Source organism: Ambystoma mexicanum, chromosome 3q (assembly GCF_040938575.1).
Source record: "Ambystoma mexicanum isolate Mex_15411 chromosome 3q, UKY_AmexF1_1, whole genome shotgun sequence".
NCBI lineage: Eukaryota > Metazoa > Chordata > Amphibia > Caudata > Ambystomatidae > Ambystoma > Ambystoma mexicanum.
Genome location: NC_090926.1, coordinates 98,962,112 through 98,981,796, shown reverse-complemented (window position 1 = coordinate 98,981,796; position 19,685 = coordinate 98,962,112). Strand labels below are relative to the sequence as shown.

General features: G+C 49.3%; 1 protein-coding gene across 5 annotated transcripts in view; it reads right to left on the bottom strand.

Annotated features, from left to right (window-relative positions):
- LOC138582170 (protein D7-like) overlaps positions 1-19,685 on the bottom strand; it is a 1,409,716-nt gene that overhangs the window by 294,934 nt on the left and 1,095,097 nt on the right. The gene's annotated exons all lie outside the window — the stretch shown is intronic.

Below are 19,685 nucleotides of genomic sequence, written 5' to 3'. Positions count from 1 at the left end.
ATTTAGCCTGGGGAACAATAATCAAGCAGGAACTGGCAGATCAGAGAGCGGGTTGGAACCTACAGGAAAAATCTTGCCTGAAGATACTCTGCACCAGTGTCATGCAAAGCGCATTGCTCCATACAACTATTTAAATTGCACATGCTTGGCCACTGGGAGCCAATGTAAGTGGCGCAAAACGCATGTGATATGAGCACGCCTGGATGTCCCAGTGGCGACTCATGGTGGAATTCGGCAAGACCTACAAACGCTGGATCAGGTAAGCAAGTTGTGTAGATAAAGAGAACTGCAGTAATCCAGTGAAGATAGAACAAGGGAGGCCACCACCCGTACTCTGAAATCAACTGGTATGAAGGGGGAGAACTTTACACAAGATCTTCAACTGAAAATAGCCCTTCTGGCAAACAGCCTTTTTAAAAATAATTTGTATTATTTTTTGTTAACACAAACATTGAGGACATTTGCATATGAGCTTTGCATCATTATGTTCACTTGTTGTGCGTCCCCGTCCTCCCCCCTACCGCCCCGTTAACTCGAGCCCCTGCTTCAATGCCACTAGCTTGCGTATCTCCAAGCTTGTCTTCCTCATTAGTCCCCCTCATTTCGTCTTCACTGAAATCAGCCTGGGGGGGTACCACCATTGTGGCCCCCAGTTGCCTCCACGCTATCAGGAGTCCCGCTTCCTCGTCCCCTCCTCTACTCTACTGATTGCTTCATACGAAGCTGCCGTTTCTGCATCTGCCCACTTCAGGAAGTCAGCCCACCACGTCTCTATTCTGGGTCGTTGGGCCGCCTTCCAGCCCATAGCGATTCTCCGTTTGGCCAGGATGTAGGCCAGGTCTTTCTTCTTACTAATGTGCTTCAGGTTGCGTGGTCTGGCAAACCCCCCACCCCCCAGCATGCATGCCCAAACTGACTCCGCCTCCAGTGTGATCCCTTTTTCGGCTAGGCGTAGCTTAACCTCTGTCCAGAATCTACCCACCTCTGGGCAAGCCCAAAACATGTTTATCATCCCAGCTTCTACCTCCCCGCACCGTGGGCATTTTTGTATCACTAAGCTTCCAAACCTGGCCATTTTGCTACAGGTCATATATGCCCTATGAGTAACATAACTGGATCTGCTGTAGCCTCGCGTTACGGGACACCTTCTTGTGATACCTTTGAGCCCTATCCCATTGTCCATCCAGCATAGGTTCTCCCACAACCACCTCCTCCTTCTCCTCCTCCTCCTCCTCCTCCTCCTCCTCCTCCTCCTCCTCCTCCCACTCTCGCCTCAGTTGGAGCACCTCCTTACCCCACCCTAGTCATCAATAGTTCATATATGCGGGATATTTCGTGCCCACCTTCTGAGATATCATACATCGTCTCAATGACCATATCGGGTTGCTCTGCTAGCACTACCTCAGGCCACCTTTCCCGCACCCGTTTAATGATTCTTGTAGCACCCCGGTATCCTCCATTAGTCTCTGGAAGTCTAGTGCCTCCTCCACTTGCCATACATCTCCGAGGGTCACAAGGCCCATCGTTCCCAGTATCTACGGATCCCTTTTATCATTTGCAAGTCCTCCCCACATAGCGCCACTAGCGGCACCTGCAGGGAGCATGGGGTCTGGTTTCCCACTACCTGCCATGCTTCGTTCCATATTTCCCAGCCCAGTTTCAACAGTCTCGCCCTTCCTTGCAACTTTGATTTAGGCAACCATACCACCTCTCAGAAAAAAGGGGGCAGTGTCCTTGTACAATAGCCTTGCTTCAGCTGTCTACTTCGGACAACCACCTGGCCACATACTGGAGCTGTCTCGCCAGATAGTGTAACTCGAAATTCGGTAGGTTTATACCCCCCTGTCACACGGGTTTTGTAGCTTCCAAAAGGCCACCCTATTCCAGTAGTTATGCCATATAAAGCCCCTGCATAAGCTGTGGAGTTTCGCAAAAAAACTTTTGGGGAGCATGTACGGGATGTTCGTAAAAAAATGCAGCAGTCTCGGCAGGACCACCATCATAATCAAAGCCGCCCTACCCATTATGGCTAGGGGTAGCCTGGACCAAAACCCCATACTATTTTTAATGCCTTCCACTGCCCTCTCCGTATTGTGCTTGTGTTCATCCTCAGCCGTGTGGTATATGTTGATTCCCAAGTATCGAATGTCCTGGTCTGCCAGGGTATCAGCAAGAACGGTAGGTTCCTATGCGGGGCCCTCCTGTATCTCCCCAAAGGGCACATGCTTTATTTCTTGGGGTTTACCTCTATGACCGAGAGGGTGGCATAGCGTTCCATCACCTCCAGGACATATTGTAGGTTTTCTTCTGGGAAGCGCAGGTATAGCAGAATGTCATCGGTGTACAGCGATATGAGGTGCGATCCTCCCTTCGTGGGGATTCCTATCTCCCCATACAGTTGTCTGAGGCAGATTGCCAGTGGTTCTAGAGCGAGAATGTACAGCATGGGCGACCAGGGGCAGCCCTGTCTAGTGCCCCTACTAAGTTTCCATTTGTCCGAGATTATTGCGCCAGTTTTAACCCTGGCGATTGGGGAGCTATATATAATTTTGACCCACCTCAGGTACCCCAGCCCCATCCCAGGTACCCCGGCCCCATCAGAGCCGCTAGCAACCATGGCCACCTCACAGAGTCGAAGGCCTTAATGGCATCCAACAAGACTATTACCATTTCGCCTGGGTCCTCCTCTGTCTGTTCAATAATGTGGTGGAGTCTTCTATGATTGTCGGTTATATTCCTGCCTGGGACATAGCCTGTTTGATCGGGGTGTACCAGTTTGCCAATAACTCGTTTGAGCCTGTTTGCCAGCGTAGCTGTAAGGATTTTGCTGTCTTGGTTGAGCATTGACAGGGGTCTGTATGATCCACAGTCCGTGCTTGGTTTGCCCGGTTTTAGGAGCGGAATGACCACCACCTCCCTCAGGGACTCCGGCAGCCTCCCTCATTCCAGCGGCTCATTTAGTATAGCAAGCAGCAGGGGGGGGGGGGGGAGGGTCCTGCTTATATGTCTTATAAAATTCACTTGGGAGGCCGTCTGCCCCCGGAGCCTTGCACATGGGTAGGTGCTGAATCACTGTCTCCAATTCTACTAAAGTAATTGGGGCGTCCAGGTCCTCCCACTCATTGAACTTGGGCAATCCTATGTCTTCCAATGTCCCCTGAATCTCCCGCCCCATCTCCTCCCCCGTGTCCTCATACAGGCATTTATAGAATCTGAGGTACCCCCTCATTGACATCCTCTTGGGTAGCCCAGGTCTGGCCTTCTTCCCCCTTTAACTCCCTGACCACTGGGCGTGGTGTTTCATTATTGTATAACCATGTCCCGGGAGGATAGCTCAGCGGCAACGTGCGCGACTTGGAAGGAAGACGACATGAAACAACACAGGTTCGATCCCCGGGTCTTCTGGGTGTTTAAGTGCGTTATAAATACGCAACTAAGACAACAAAAAAAAAATTACGCATCCAAAAAACAAACAATTCCTGTAACAGCGCCTCGATGCATGTGGGCTGTGTAAGCGCTTTAAAAATGTTAAATAAATCAAATTAAATCAAATGCCAGCAGCCTTCCTGGTTTATTTCCCCGCGCATGTTGCCTTTCGATATATTTTTTATAGTTTAGTTTACATAGCTCCCTGCTAGTTTGTTGTAATAGTTTCGCCCATTCGGCATCCTTCTGTGAGGTGCTCCCCCTCTGCATTATTCCTTCCAGCTCCTTCTCCGTCTCCTGTAGCTCTCGCTTTAGGCCCCCTTGGAGCCCTCTGGATTTGGATATGGCTGCGCCTCGTACTACCACTTTGAACGCCTCCCATAAGGTTCCCTCCGACTGCACACTCCCTGTATTAATTTCAAAGTACTCAATTGCCTGCCTTAAGTCCTCACGGAATCCTAAATCCTGCAGGGCTTCGGCTCCAATCTGCCATGTCGGGATTCTCGCTCTAGGCGGCCGATGCCTCCATGCCAAGACCAGGGGGGAGTGGTCCAAAAGTACTCTGGCTTTGTATTCCGAACCTATCATTTCTCCTGCTATCTCTGAGGCCACAAACATGTAATCCAGTCTCGTGTACAGGTTGTGGGGGGCCGCGTAATGCGAGTACTGCCCGTCTCCCGGGTGCAGCCGTCACCAGATATCTTCTAGCCCAAAGTCCTGCAGTAGGGCCTTTAATGCTTTTGCAGCCGGGGTGGGTCTATCTAGTTTGTCTGACCTATCCAATTTGGGGTGTAGTGTACAATTAAAATCCCCTCCCCAGATGATAGCGCCGCCCAGTAGGGGGCTAAATTTGCCATTTAGGGCCCTAAAATAGGCCGCTGTGTTTTGTTTAGGGGCGTATGAGGTTATAATGCTCACATCCCTGTTTTCTAGCATCCCCGCACCAATAACAATCTGCCATCTGGGTCTACCGTAGACTGAAGCAGCTGAAATGGTACATGGGGTGCCACCCACGTGACCACCCCCTTGCGTAAGCCGAGTATGTGGCTTCTGTGGTGGTCCCTCTCCACTTTCTCTTGACCACCTCCAGTTTATCCTTAGTAAGGTGGATCTCCTGTAGTAATGCTATGCCAACTTTCAGCCTTCTCAGGTACATTACTTTATTCCTCTTCAGGTAACTATTGAGGCCTCTCACGTTCCAGGTTACAATTCGAAGGCTACCCATTGCCATGCGTGGTTTGTCCCTGCTCCACCCTTCCCAGGTTTCCTCTCCAGTCTAGTTTGCCATGAAATTCAGGTCAAACAAGTTTATTCGGATGTATAAAAACAACCATTAAACGACAAATACACATTACACAAATCCAAGTTACAATTTCATAAAATTACATTTCCATAAAAATTCAATCAATAAGCATTTCTAAAGGCGACATACAAATAAAATTATCAAATGCTTACCTAAGCAGCCGTTGCATTAAAAATATATTTGAGTCATACAAAAAACAGTACTCAGACATTTGTCCCATTACCGATGATATACTTTATAGCACTGACTTTCACCCCCTTGCAATTTCAGTAAACTATTTCTAAAGTACATCACTCTTTTCAGGAACGTCAAAAGAACCCAAGCTGTAAAACTGTTTCAGCACTCAAGAGGAACACAAGTGCAGCCCTATGTGAGCGAATCGCTGTCTTCTTAAGGGCTGGAATCAAGGACATTTTACGTATACCAACATACCCTAAACAGAAGAACAGCAAATGAGAGAGATCCTCTCGAGAGTGGCCACAAACCGGGCAACCCGCTGAATCGGGGATACCCTTCCACTTATATGTGTTTCCTTGCAGCCAAAGGCAATCAAACCGTGCCCTCGTAATCAGCCACCTGTCCTTTTTAAAGGGGCTCCATAACAAGTAAGGTTGTATTCCAGTGAGACTACTAATGCTGGTATGAAATTGGCCATTTTTATGGCCATACTCTAATAGGGTTCTTTTTCTTACTGTGATTACACCCAACGATACTTTGTAAGCGATCCCCTCACTCTTAGTAATGAGTGAGTCAGGCGGAAAAAGGACACCTAAATTGACTTCACCCAAGGTTGAAGAGACATACGCAAGCCAGGAGATTTTGTTCCAGCCAGCTTTACCTAGCACAGAGCGAATAATAAAATGACACAGCAAAGCATGCTCATTGGCCCACAATCTAACTCATAATAAAAGAGTGGCCAGCGCCCACTGGTCCTCCTAAAACTCCACACCCAGCTCTCTGTGAATGGCTATTCCAGAGACACTGGTCGGGAGCCCAAGCAAGTCTTAAAAAAATGTGCTTTCCTCACACTGGATTTCTGCCGCATTCTGAAAGCCCAAATGGCTGCGCTATTAAAAAGTGGATGCCGCAGTTTGAGTGCCATAGATCTTAAGAATCACATCCAAAGGCTGGCCCCTACACTTTGACAAAAAGCTAAAGATTCCGCCTATCTGGCTCATCTTGACAGATTGTTTGGCCACATGGTCCTTTCCATTTAAGGCCTCTGAAAAACTTATTCCAAGATAATCAAAGGTCTTAACTCTGGGAATGGTTTCTCCTACGCAAAGCATGGGTTTCATGGGTACAGGACGTTTTCTGCCATCGCACGCCATTACTGCTGATTTCTTGGTATTTATTTTTAGGCCCAAATTATCCATGAACGTTGAATAGGCATTAATCAAAGCCTGTAAGGCCCTAGGTGTTCTTGCTAGAAGAACTGTATCGTCCGCATAGGCCAATACTGGGAACCACCCTCCCCCCCTCCCCCAAGACTAAAAAAACAGCCAATACACCAATCAGATCCTGTGAGAGGCCATTAATGGAGAGGCAGAAGCAAATGGGGGCCAATATGCAACCCTGCCTCACACCACACCCCACCTGAAAACAGGCCGTGCAGTGCCCCCCTGGGCCACTGCGTACACAAGCCTCATTATCCGTATGGAGTTCAACAAGTACCCGCAATATTTCCCCTGAGCTCCCTAAGGACCCAACCACAGCCCAGAGCTTCGCTCTATCAACTTTATCAAATGCAGTACTTAGGTCCATAAAAGCCAGATAGACTACCTCTCCCCGACAGAACACAGAATTGGCCACCAACAAATATAAATTAAGGCTCTGTTCTATTGTGCCCACTCCAGGCCGAAACCCAAATTGAATGTCAGAGAATTGACTGTTCCCCGATCCATGTTTCGATTCGGGTCAACAATATTCTCCCAAATATTTTGAACGAGGAGTCCAACAAAGAAATTGGCCTATATGCACCAGGGCTAGATATGTCCCCCTTTTTGAAGATTGGGAAAATTATCGCCCTCTTCCACGAGGGCAGATATGTCCTCGCTTTTAAACATGCATAAAACACCACAGTCAAAAGTGGAGCCCACAAATCTACTGGATCCTGGAATACGTCCGAGGGCATCATGTCCGGGCCAGGTGCTCGATTATGCGCTTGAACCTTGATTGCCTTTACTGTCTCCTCCACCTCAAACATAAGGCAAGGCCCTATAAAATCTAACTCGGCATCTGGTCGTTCTGACCCAAACAGGTTACCAAAATGCGTTAGCCAGGCCCCTTCTTCCACATGGGTGCCACTCCCCACATTGAACCAATGCCCCTCCGGCCCACTTTTTACATATGGCCAAAAAAGCCTTCTGGTCCCCTTTCAATGCGGCATTCAAAAAACCTTCCCAGGCTGCCTGTTCTATCTCCCCTTTCCTTCTCTTTAGATCCTTTTGGTAGGTTTTCCTATCTGGGGCAATGTTCAATCTGCAACTGGTCGGGTCCTTTAGAGTTATCAACAACGATTTCTTCGCCCTTTTGCATGCCTCATCAAACCACCCTCTTTTTAACACATTGCCCTTTGCCTTTGAAGTTTTAGTAAATTTGGATGTGAGGGCAGCCAGTAGTTCTATACATTTCTCTACAATTACACACACAGGTTGATTGCCCAAAATATCCATCACGAGGGGTTTATTCTCACTTAAGGAGATGTAATGTAACTCCTCCTCTAGAATAGTACCCCATTTAATTCTTCTTGAACCAGTGTGTACTCCCAACCGTGGACTGGGGGCTGTGACCTGCGATGCCACTTCCCCCAACAAGCCCTTAAATATTAGGCAGATGGGCAAATGGTCACTATGTGTGTCCGCCAACATCTCAAAGCTTACTACACATTCCCAAAGATTCATTGAGATGCAGAAGTAATCAATTGTTGAACAACCTTGATTTTTAAAGGTCCCCTCACCTGGTATATCTGGTGCCATACGGCCATTAACAATATGAAAAACCCATTCCAGCAACCAAGAGCTTAGCTGTAGGCCCTTTGGGCAGACTCTCCCATCTCTCATACTCCTAGGCGGGATATTCTCTACCTGATCCTCAAGGCGGTCTAGAACATCCATGTCTACCCCCGCCACCCATTTTAATATTGAAATCCCCGCCCCAGATATAAAAAATTGACTTCCTTCTTCCCTTGGACAACAGATTCTCAATAAACTTTTCAACCTTTGTTAGTCTATCTAAATCAGAGATATGAGGACTGTTATAAAAGTTAATGATACACATTTCTTCCCCCTTTCTGGTTAAAAGCACCACCTGCAAAAAGTCCAGCCCAGTAGGAATCACCTCAATCCTACACTCCAAAGCAACCTTGATCAAAATACACAAACCACCATAGTGTCTACCTCTTGGTTTTTTATTGGCTGGAATATCAAAGGAAATAAAACCATAGAGGTGTGGGGGTTCTAATGCCCAGGTTTCTTGGAGTAGGACTACCGAGTTGGCTTGTAGGAGTTCTATCACAGGTCCCAACTTCAGTTTCCTAGTTGCGCCTGCAATATTCCAAGAAAGCAGGCGCAATTGCAGACTTTCGTTGGCCAAACTCCCCTGGGATACTAGGGGGGTTGGCACAGTTGCACCGGCCTCCTTGACAGCCTCTTGTCAATCCACATCCTCACAGGACGTTAAGATCTCAAAATGATTATCCAGGGGCAAAGGTGCTACATCATTCCTTACCGAGGCATTTCGCTGGCTTTTTATTTGAAATTATGCTCCAACCACCCGATGGAATATTGGTTGGTAACTTCCGGCCCATATTAGTATTTTGCTCTCCGTAACCACCTCTTGTCCTACTTCCCATGGTAAGGTTCTGCGTCTTCCTACCCCCACCCTGGATGTAAAAATAGTCCAGTGGGAGAAGTTTACTGGACAGTATATTGCCATTGGGCTTAAGGCCCCGGGCTAAATTGGTATTCAGAAGATATTCTGCGATCTGTGCATCAGAAAAGGTAATTACCACACAGTCCCCGCTCAAATTCTTGGGCCTGTTCCCCACCCAACCCACTCGCCTGGCCATACGGATCAATTTGGGATCAATCTTGGGCCCCATCAAATTCAAATTGATCCAGTGGGAGGCCTTGTTAATCAGGGAGAGTGTAGATTCAAAACCTCCCATTGGGAGCCCGGGCAGTCCAGTAATGATCCCCACAAAGGGGACCGCTTCCGGGGGTAGGTTCAGAATTAAATCATTCCCCAACCCCCTCCCATGCCCCTTTACATTTGTGATTGTATCTTGTTTACCACTCTCCCTATCCCTCACGGGCCCATTCGGCCCCTTTTTAGCTACCGGTACTTCGTTGTGGTCTTCTATGACCACAACGTCGTGGCAGCTCCCTTGTGGGTCTATAACCTTATTACCACTGGGAGAGGTTTCACTGGATAAGGGGGCGGTTAATGGGCACTGACACTGCCTGTCGCCTAAACCCCTTTCCTCAACAATACCAGCCAGGTCAGACAGTTTGAGAGATACTGCCCTAATAGAATCATCCATGATAGCCAAGGTGTTTAAACCCCCCTCTTTTAGCCCCCTCAAGGAGTTTAACAGCAGCTGTAATGGTTTAAGCTTCTCCTCCAATAAGGCCTCCAACCACTCTATCACCCTCACTAGCTATGGAGCAATCAAGTAACCCAGATTACCCGTCTTCCGCGATCCTACCATTGGCTCTACGGACCCCCTCCAAGGGTACAAGGGTTGTGGCAATGTCTGGCATTTCCCCTTCTCCAGATTAGAAACGTTCACATCCCCCCCAGTCATGTCACCAATGTCTACATACCCCTGTCCCTCCATACCTGCGATGCCCAATCCCTCGCCCCGAGGAGCAACCTCTCTGGGGGCGGGCTCAACCGCATTCATACAGTTAACTATTTTGTTTGCCATAGCATCCAAGTAAAAATCCAGGGATCTTTGGGATGGGTTAGCACCTGTTTTTGGGAGAGATTTAGCTTTTGTTGCTGCTTTTGGGGGTTTGGTAGTTGGAATAGAGGTAACATCTTTGGGTTTTTTCGCCCTTTTACCTATAGCCCAAACCCCACCCTCCCCCGCTTTTCTCTTCCCCATAAGGTAGATAATTAGGTAGGTTTGGCCAACTCCTAGTAGACCACTATTGTTGAGTGCTAAAAACCAAATTAGCCAAATAATGGCCAAAGGTATAACAATGGTTGAAGAAGAGGGGGAGAGAAAGAAAATCTCGCAGCCCCCTCGCAGCCTCCTCGTGACAAATACTAAGCACTTACAAAGTTAAACACTTAAAACATAAGAGCATAGAAACATATAAAGTGGCCATATAAAGTGGCCACCTAATAAAACCAAAGAATACACAGTAATAATTAAAAAGTGGATTAAGTGCAATTAGGCAAAATTATGCAAAGTTAAGACCATTAGATTAATACTAGGTTTATATTAAAAGTTCATGGAAGTTCACGGTCCCCAAACCATAAATATTAATAGGCAAATAAAGGCCCAAGCTTATGATCAGATAAAAGAAATTTTCTTTCGTTAACAAACCTTGTTAGCAAAGTCTTCAAGCATGAAATTTCTAACATAGCACAGTTCATAAGAGTCCAAGGTAAGTAGTAGGTAGGTAGTTATGTACGCCGACGATGATCACAATGCAATAAGCATGCGTAGCAAAGCCATCCAACCGAAGACCCGGGGGCATAACGACACAAAGGCACAGAAAGTCACTGGGGCTGGAGGACGGGGAACGCCCGACAGCTTAAGGAGCTGTCGTAGTCCGTCTCCCCCCCCCCCCCCCCCCCCCTCCAGCAAGCCTTAGTGGAGATCAAACGGGAAGACCACGGGTAAATCACACTGCACGAGGGACTATTAGGCCGTACCTTGCTGATGAGGAAAAACAGGGAAACCAGTAAATAGAAGACAGGAGCCGCTGGATCACTTTCGCACGGAGGAGTGCAGGCAACCTAAACAGACTCCAAGAGCAGACAGGAGCAGGCAGACTGCTCACACGCTCCTGCACTCCGGCCACAAAGGACAACAAGGAATCTGCAGGACTTTGCGCGCTCCGCGCTTGCAGGGGTTTTTGTGTAGGTAGACCCGCCTTCACCTTGCCAGGAAAAAGTTAACCCTTAGCTGGGTCCCACTCACTCATGCAGAGCATCCAGGACAACAAGGACTCTGCAGGACTCATACCCCTCCCTCTCCCAACTAACCCTCCCCACCATCCCCTTGCTCAACTATAATACACTGCACACAACCCCTTCCCTCCCCCTCCCTGCCCCACCCCAACTGGTGCCCAGCTCCATCCCTGGATCTCAAGCTCCCCCGCGTTTGGTCCTGCCTCGGAACGCCGAGAGCAGGAACCCGGCAGGGTGTCACGGTCTACTGGTGACCTAACTAATCTATTCATGGGGGAGAGGGGGCTGGTTCCGTTAGGCTCCTACACCGTTCACTAGGTTCCCGTGCTCAAGGATCATACGTGTATAGCCCTAGTCACTCTACTCCGACAGGCTGTATCCTTTCCTATATTCTAGTCCCAATGTCTGAGACTGCGACACCCTGGGTGCCAAAGTTCATGCGTCTGCGCTGTACCTGCAGAGCGTAATCCGGGTATGCAGTTATGTTTGCCGACGCCCTTCGTTCCTCCCTTCTGGAAGTGCTCAAGGATTTTTTCCCGGTCTCTGTAGTTCAGGATCTTAGCAATCACCGGCCTGGGGGGGTCCCCAGTGGTGCTTCCTCGTCAGGGCCATATGCGCCCGTTCCACTGCGAACCCCTGGATCAGCACTCCTCCAGTTATCTCCTGCAGCAGCATTGATTCGATGTACTCGGTGGGGTTGGGACCCTCAGCTCCCTCAGGCAATCCTACGATACATATATTGTTCCTACGGGCGCGTCCCTCCGCCTCCTCCACCCTGCTTTCCAGGTTCCCCACGCAGCGTTCTAGGGCATGAAGCTCGGATTTATGGTATGCACATGCAGCTGTATTTGGGGCCACTTGCTTCTCCAAGTCGCCTGTACGTTCTGCCAGAGTTCTGACGTCTTGCCGGAGGAGATTCACCTCCTCATGTACAGCCCCGACTGAGCTCCAGCGCCGCTTTCAGTTCCACCAAGACCATTCCCAATTTGGTTTCCCAAGCCACTTTCAGGTCTGAGATTGCTGCAAGGATCTCCTGGTCTTTGCTTGTGGTGGCTATACCCACGGTGGGGGTTCTCTCCTTGCTCCTAGCTCCCTCCGCCACTGGTGATGTATTAGCATAATCATCGATCGTAGGTTGTTTGCCCTTTGTTTTAGACAGTTTGTTGGCCATCCTGATGTTTCTGGGCTTACGCGTACGAGCTTCGCGATGTGTAGTCTCTGGCTTACGTATACCCAGTCTCCGGTTGGCAGGGGGACCGAGGCAGGCTAAATTGGGGGTTCCTTTGTACTGCTGAGTCTGCGCCTGGGTGATTGTATCCTCCAACGTAATTGTGCACTGGCGAGTCACTTGTCCAAGTCTGTGTGCCCCACCTCCTACTGCTCCAGGTCTATGGCTACTCCCTCAAGTGCTCGGCGCCCTCTTGGGTGTCCCTGCAGGCTCAGCGTATATCAACCGTGGGCCCCGCCAAGTCGCAGGTGCATCCTACTCATGTGGGCAGTGTTCTGCGGCAATTTCCGCAAGGTACTCCTCTCCTCCCGCCTCATGCAGGGGCCAGGGGCTGTCCCGTTCGCCAAGCTCCTATGTCCTCCACACGCAGCCCGCCATCATGGGTGCACGTCCTTGCCAGTCTCTCAATTCGCACCTTTGCCCGCGGCCCGATTGCCATGCATAGGGCCGTTCTGCACGCCCCCACCAGTGTTTGTATGCCTGGGGGGCCCAAGGTCTTCGTTTGGGCCTGAATATGTCTGCACCCCTCTGGCCTTGTGTGCTCCGCCGGAGCACCAATGTATGTTGCTATCAGGGGTCCACGGGCCTGTGGCTGCTACAGATGCATGCTTGCGGCTTGCCTAGTTGCATCCGCTTTGTCTTGCTCTCGCCCAGGTATATGCGGCGCATCGTGGCAGTGTGTCCGCGGCCAGCCTCAGCTGGGCGGGCTGCCTTTGTGTGCAGTTGGTGGCCCCGAGGGCCTTCACAGAGCCCCACCCACGTTGGGTGCCTCAGGCGTGTGTCACAAGTCTGCGCTCAGGTGGGGCGTGCACCCATCCAGGCCGTGTGGGTCACGCCGCCCCGTTCAGCGCTCATGTCCCTCAGCCAGGTTACTCTACCGCGGGCAAGCTCGCCAGGTGCCCCAAACACGTTCTCCTCCTCTTCGGGCCGCTCCACCACCCAAGGGTGCCGTTTGGATGTGGTCCGACGCTGGTGCTGGGGCCGCACAAACCCTGATGGGTCTCCCCCACCCAGCGCCCACCTCGGCGTTCGCAGGCTGCCGTGTCCCACTGCAGATAGCCTCGGGTGCGATCCAATTCGGGGACCCACGTGAGTGCGTCCACTTTTTCGCTCCCAGGTGCCGCACAACGGTGCTCCGGCGGGCAATGCAGGGGCTCCAGTGCGCTGGTTCAAACGTACCGGCTCTTTCCTCACTCTGCCAGCAGGCTCCTTTGTTTGATCGTCCCGTCCGCCATCTTGAATCCCTGTTCTGGGTGGGCGGACTAAGCAATGCCCGCAGCGCCGTCCTGACTTCGCCCAGGCTCCAGGAGTGCAAGAAACCTGTGTACTGCATTCATAAGCAGGCACTCCGATTTTCAGGGCATATATGCACTTTTGATCAGGATCAGATGTTGGATCACAGGAGCTCTCCCAGAGCTCGACTCCTCACATGGCTCTCGTAGCCACGCCCTTCTGGCAAACAGCCAGAATCTAATTTTCATTAGAAAGAGGCCGAAATGTTAACCGCTAGGCCACTGGAATAGGAAACGTGCCAAGAGATTGGGGGCCAGAAAGAAGAGGTCCAAAAAGCCATACCCGAAGGGGGGTCCACCACCAAGACCTTGATCTTGTCACCATTCAGCTTGAGCCAGTTGTTGCTCATCCAATCCCCCACGGCTCCAAGCGGGTCCTAGTAACATAGGAAGCCACGAGAGGCTGAATTTAGATGTTAAACAAGACAAGGAGATGGCAGACCCTTGTGGGACACCACAAACAGGAGAAACTGGAAAAGAAAAAGGAGGACGAGAAAGGGATTGAGTCCAGTCTGAAAGAAAACATGTAAACCAGGCCAAAACCATGGGCGTAGGACATGGGGGTAAGGGGGAGACAAATCGCTCCACAATTTTAAATGGGGGGATGTAATGTCATTTATCCACCCCAGAATATGTGTTTGGTGTATCATGCAGGGATCTGTTTTTGAATTGGGGGAGGGGCTCCCCCATGGTCTCCAAAGCAAGGGGGCAATACCCTGGGGGCAGATCGGTGATCATCTTCCCCCAAGGAAGGGGGGGGCAAACAAAACAAAAACATTTTTTTTTATAACGTAGTTTTGGGTGGGGTGGGTGGGACCACTAGTCACCAGGGATTTTTGCAAGGGGGGTGGCCCTCTCCCCCCCACCCTAAGTGGATGGGGGGCACCGTATGTAGCCCTCCCTGGGGGCAGATTTCTGCCCCTAGGAAGGGGTACATGAGATGCTCTCCATCCATTTGGGGTGGGGGGGGAGAGGGCACTGCAAATATTGGCAGAGCCACCCCTCCCAAGCCTGGGGCAGTACGTGTTGACCACCCCTGGGGCAGATGGCCACACACATGTGCCCATCTGCCCCTAGGGAAAGGCAAAACAAAATTATATATAATATAACTTGTTTTGGGTGGGGGAAGGGGGCCACTAGACCACCAGAATTTTTTGTGTTTGAAAGGGGGGTGACAAAGTGGATCAGGGGCACCTTATGTAGCCCTCCCTGGCAGCAGATTTCTGCCCCTAGGAAGGGGTACATGAGATGCCCCCATCCATTTGGGGTGTGGGGGAGGCCACTGCAAATCTTGGCAGCGCCACCCCCAAGCCTGGGGCAGTACAGTTTGCCCTCCCTTCCCCCCTGGGGGCAGATGGCCACACACATGTGCCCATCTGCCCCTAGGAAAGGGGCAAAACAAAAATAAAAAATTAAAACTTGTTTTGGGTGGGCGTGGAATAGATGTTTTAGTGGAAGGGAGGGTGGCCCTCCCACCACCCCCAAATGGATGGGGGCATCTCATGTAGCCCTCCCTGGGCACAATCTGCCCCTAGGAACGAGGCAAAACAAAAACAAAAATAAAAAAAAGATTATAAATTGTTTTGACTGGGTCACTAAACCACCATGGATGTTTTTAGTGGAAAGGGGGGTGCCCACGGGTGTCTTCTTTTCGGAAATGCATAGGGTTTTCCGTTTTCCTTGGTGGCTTCAACACCCTGGGCCAAAATCTGTAGGTTGTCCACATGAGCAAAATCTGCTTTGCCGAAAGGCTTGGGGTTATCGGTGGGTTAGCCTTTTCCCTTTGCGCCGAGGTAGGTGCATCCACACATGTGAGGTACCGTTTTTGTCGGGACACCCGTGGGAAGGTAGGACATCTGTTGGCGGCATGTTTCGGTGGGTGGGCAGAGGGAAATGTCTCTGAAATTTGGAGGAAAAAAAACACAATTTTCATACATTTCACTCTGGCCACCCACTGAAACACACCGCCAACACCACATGTCCTACTATCCTGCGTTCCCAAACGTGTCCTGACGAAAATGGTACCTCACATGTGTGGGTGCACCTACCTGGGCGCAAAGGGAAAAGGCTAACCCACTGGTAACCCCAAGCCTTTAGGCAGAGCAGATCTTGCTCATGTGGACAAGATACAGATTTGGGCCTAGGGTGTCGAAGCCACCAAGGAAAACAGGGAACCCCATGCATTTCCAAAAAGAGGACACCTGTGGGAATCCACAGAGGTCTGACTTGTGCGAATCGCCCCAGAATGTATTACCCATAATCCCCGGCAAAGTCTGAAATTTAGTGAAAAAATGACAATTTTCAGACATTTCCCTCTTGCCACCCACCGAAACACACCGCCAACTCCACATGTCCCACCTTCCCGCATTCCCACAGGTATCCCGACGTAAACGGTACCTCACATGTGTGGGTGCACCTACCTGGGCACAAAGGGAAAAGGCTAAACCACTGGTAACCCCCAAAGGGTTTGGGGAGACAACCTACAGATTTGGGCCTAAGGTGTCAAAGCCACGAAGGAAAACAGGGTACCCCATGCATTTCCAAAACGACACCCGTGGGAATCCACAGAGGTCTGACTTGCATGAATCGCCCCAGAACCTAATACCCACAACCCCAGACAGTGAAAATTGTGTTTTTTCCACCAAATTTCAGACTTTGTCAGGGATTGTGGGTCATAAATTATGGGGCGATTCGTGCACGTCAGACCTCTTTGGATTCCCACAGGTGTCTTCCTTCGTGGCTTCGACACTCTAGGCCCAAATCTGTAGGTTAGCCACATGAGCAAAATTCCTGAAAATCTGCTGTGCGAAAAGACTTGGGGTAACCAGTGTTTTAGGCTTTTCCCTTTGCGCCCATGTAGGTGCACCCACACATGTGAGGTACCGTTTTTGTCGGGAAACCTGTGGAAACGTGGGGATGTAGGCCATGTGTTGTTGTCTGCGTGTTTCGGTGGGTGACCAGAGTGAAATGTGCGGAAATTGTGGGTTTTTTCTGTCATTTTCCCGATTTCCCCCCAAACTATGGAATCTTTCCCTACGTAATTGTTGCCTGACCTGCGCAAATCACCCCTTCCTAAACTTGGAATATTGTCTACTTTTCAGAAATGTATGCCTTTCGGGCTTCCCATTCAGCTTTCCTACCCTTTTCTTCCATTCCGTCCATGCATGTCCTATTGGACAAAAAAATGCCAAAATCTCCTCTCACAAAACGGCTGATTAGCATATCAAAATGTTATTTTGGTTTCCACTCAATCTGTTCTTAAAAGCCTGGAAAATGGCGAATCCAGCAGAGTAAACCATTTGTTCCTAGCTCTTACAAGGAAAAAAACCACAGGCTTCTTTGTGCAATATTTTATTGGTATTTTCTGAAAAAAACCAAAATGTTCTCCTTTTTGGATATTTTCTCTCACCCCTACAGCAAACTAGGATTCCTTGGTGGTGTTACGACCGCCTTCAGGTGGGAAAAAAGGGGCCAACTTTGGCCGAGATATCTCATGTAACAAAGTTACAAGGGATTGAATGGCGACATACCGAGATCACCAAAAAAGGCCTTGGCACTGGGGGGGGAAATACCCATGGCAGTTAAGGGATTAAAATGGTAAAGCCCTAAGGTAGCTCAGTTAGTTAATGCCCCAAATGCAGATTGTGCACATGAATATGTAACACCTGTGTTCACTTCCTGGCTTAATCTTCCGGTGGGATAATAGGCAGAGTGAATGCATTCAGCTTCCGATGCAACACAGCATTTTACAGGTCAATTGGTTCAGAAAAAGTGGTGGAAATCACTATTACTGTCGCTTTTCTAATTGGCCAGATTTTCGTGCATTTTCTGGGTGGAGTTCGGGAGCCGAGTGGACATACCAGGACCCCCTGTATTTCCCGCTCCACCAGACAAATGCGGCCTTACTGCCAGCATGGATTCTCATGCTGGAAATAAGGTAAGTGATTCCTCTGGCTGCTTGGAAATGAAACCTGGTAAAAGCGGGCGGTGTCCAGAGGAAGCCATTGTCAATTATGCCAGCAATCGCTAATTGCGCGAGGTATTTACAACTCTTCCAAAGTGGAAAAGCAATGTATTTTCACCTGCCTTTTACGCTAAAATCTTCCACTTTGTGGCGGAAAAGTAGAAACGTGCGCCAATGGAAGTGGTCCACTCCATGCAGTTTACTTTGCACCTTGATGCTTGGGGGTTTCGCGTGATGCTACACATGTAATAAATACATTTAACATGATCATAGATAAATGGCAATTCGTGATCAGATTGAGTGGGCATGACATGTCGCTGGTAAGAAGGTGTCCTGTGCTTGAGTGCATTGGCAAATGTTCTTAATTGCCATCTCGAGTTAAGCAGGTGCTTAAACCCATCAGTGTGGATTGCCCAATAATAAGTCGACAGAGGTATTTCAAATGGCCAATTTCACTCTGAGTGAAATTGTCAAAGTGGGAGAATGTTGCCCAGCATGTGCCACTTTCTCTGCAGAGTGAATTGGGCCCACCCGAGGAAGAAGTGTGAAAAACCCACAAGGGCACTGTGCTCTGCTCTTTCTGCGTGTGTCTTCCCCACAGGGTGACAGATGCCAACTCAGACATGGGTAAGTCTCAGGTGGCAAGCCTGTACCCTAGTTGATGTGGCAAAGGATTCCAGACTGAGGCTGATAACATTAGTAGCATTGAGTTACATGCTACCTGACAGGTAGGAGTGATAAAGTTGCAAAGCAGAGCAGCCGTTAGTGGGCTAAAGCAGGAGGCAATGTCTGCCCACTCTCAAAGGGTACGTACAACCAAAAGTAATAGGCCCCTCCCTCCATCATGGCTGTAGGGGCCAGGCTCCAAACCAGGGCAAGAATGCCCTCCAATCATCCATGCCCACGAGTAGGGTACCCCTCGTGCTTCAGGAACCCTGTTTAGCAACCTCTGTTCTTTCCAGGTGATACTAACGTTAAAGCCAGAAGTCTAAAAGGTCATCGCTTAATTGCAGCTGGAAATTAGCTCTCGGCGTGATCAAAATGCCTTAACCAAGTGTGACATCATCCCCTTCATTTATAAGCAACATGTGTGTTCTCGCGTTTCTTCATCCAATGAATTACTGTTAGAAACAAAGTCAAGAGTTGTCTCTTGTGTAGGCATTAGGAAGGTAGTTGCCAGCCTCTGGTATAATATGCCCATGTTCTTCCAATACCGACTAGCTGTTGCCCTCTTATGGCCAGGTAGAACCATCATGGCAGTGACTGGCAAATGCCTTTCCCCTGCAGACAGAAAAGCGGGGAAAGAGGCCAATTCAAGATACAGAACAAATAGAAGTTAAGACAGACTGCAGCTGCCATTGCTGTGTTAGGGAGAATATGTTGAGTGTTCAAGCTAAGAGGTATGTATTAAGCAAGCAAGCAGTGAGACAAGGGAGAGGCAAAGAAAGGCCAGAGGATCTCTGAATAATGTAGCAGGGCAGAGGACCCATGTTCTGCCGTCCTAGTAACATATGAGAGAATCAAATAGATCAGGCTTTGCAGCAAATGTTAAACGAGAAAGGAACATTGTCCAACTCTGCTTTCAGAATAACAAAGGCAAAGAAAGGCTAGGCTCTGAAGCCAGCATGAGATGGAATAAGAGGGACCAGACTCGTCGTGAGAGGCTGGCCCGGCCCTCGCAGGGGCGCTAGAGGGGCAGCTCACATAGCCTCTGCCACCCCCTTGGGCCCACATACACCCCACCCCATCTACTTGGCATCCCCTGGCTCCGACATACCCGGAGGATTTCTTATAAGGGGGTGGGCTTGCGATTGCTCATCCTCCTTGTTTGCTGTACCCTCTACTCCCATAAAAAGGCTTACTCAGAGGTACAAACAAGATTTCCTCTTTCTTTAGAAACCCCCATCCTTCCATTCCAAGAGACACGTCTCCTTGCCCCCCCCCCCCACAAAAAAAAGTATAAATGCAGTTGGTAGAAAAGGCTACAACTCCTTTATTTGGCAGGAGTCCACTTACAGGTGATCTGCCTCTTAACGAGCTGGCGTCCTAGCTGTGGCCCACTGGAAGTGATTGTTATTTTCTCTCGCTTACCAGGAGCTCATAGTCCGATGATAAATCCAGAAATGCAACATGCAAAGACATTTTCTTTGCAGCTGCATCCTTTAATTTTCTTCTGTTTTCTTTTCTTCTTTTCTTTTGTTTTATACAGTGATATTAAATTACAAATATGTACTGCTATTTTAATTCTAATTTTTTGAAAAGTTGAGTTCTTAGACTAAAACACAATTAATAGCTAAAGCAAAGTCCCCAAGATGTCCCCTGCCC